Source organism: Apium graveolens, unplaced genomic scaffold (genome assembly GCF_009905375.1).
Source record: "Apium graveolens cultivar Ventura unplaced genomic scaffold, ASM990537v1 ctg5063, whole genome shotgun sequence".
In the NCBI taxonomy this organism is placed as follows: domain Eukaryota; kingdom Viridiplantae; phylum Streptophyta; class Magnoliopsida; order Apiales; family Apiaceae; genus Apium; species Apium graveolens.
The window spans coordinates 64,377-65,493 of NW_027418802.1; the positions used below are offsets into that span (position 1 = coordinate 64,377).

The 1,117-nt window shown below is 41.1% G+C and overlaps 1 non-coding gene across 1 annotated transcript; it reads left to right on the forward strand.

The window, feature by feature from the left end:
* The first annotated feature begins 521 nt into the window (after positions 1-521).
* Positions 522-628, forward strand: LOC141702421 (small nucleolar RNA R71). The gene has a single exon (XR_012567098.1). It is a non-coding gene; the product is annotated as a small nucleolar RNA R71 (small nucleolar RNA).
* Positions 629-1,117: the final 489 nt, after the last annotated feature.

Consider the following 1,117-nt stretch of genomic DNA (forward strand, 5'->3'; position numbering starts at 1 on the left):
GTTGCTGAAAACCAGGAGGATTCAAAGGCTTGTTTCTAAAATGATGGTAAGGCTGTTGCATACCACCCTAATTATTGCTCCAGTTGAAGTTAGGATAGTTGCGGTTGTTAGGATGATAAGTGGCAGGAACTGGTTGTTGTGGTATCTGAAAATTACTCACAAACTGAGTCGATTCACTAGATATAGCACATTTCTCCGTCGCATGCGAACCTGCACAAAGCTCACAAACACTAGTTATCTGATGAACACCATAGTTAGCCAGAGAATCCATTTTCATAGTTAACACCTTTAGCTGAGCAGCTATAGCCGTAGCTGTATCCACCTCCAGAATTCCTGCTACATTGTCTTGTGGTAGTCTCTGAGTGGGATTCTGATATTCATTAGCGGCCATCATCTTAATTAGCTCATAAGCTTTTTCATAGCTCTTAGCCCATAAAGCTCTACCTAATGTTGTATCGAGCATAGGTCTTGAATGTGTTCCCAAACCATTATAAAAGCAATTTATCACCATCCAGTCAGGAATTCCATGATGAGGACACTTCCTTAGTATCTCCTTGTAGCGCTCTGAGGCTTGACATAGAGATTCACCTGATTGCTGCACAAATTGAGTAAGAGCATTCCTGATTGCAGCTGTCTTTGCCATAGGGAAGAATTTAGTAAGAAATTTCTGAGCAAGATACTCTCATGTCGCAATAAGAACCTGGTGGTAGAGAGTGCAACCAGCTCTTAGCTTTATCCCTTAGAGAAAATGGAAAAAGTCTCAGTTTCACAGCATCTTCCGAAACACCGTTGAACTTGAAGGTGTCGCAGATCTCGATGAAATCCCTAATGTGCATATTGGGATCTTCCGTCGGAGAACCCCCAAACTGGACTGAATTTTGTACCACTTGAATCATGCCAGGCTTGATTTCAAAGGTATTAGCTGCAATGGTTGGTCTGACAATGCTAGACTGAATGTCATTAATCTTTAGTTGAGAATAATCCTTCAACACTTTTATTTCTGCTGCTGGTTCTCCCATTGCAATGATTACTTCCTTTTCTACTTCTTCTATTTTGTCCTTACGAGATTGAGAACGTGTTCGCATACACACTCGATCGAATACCTGAAATACACAAA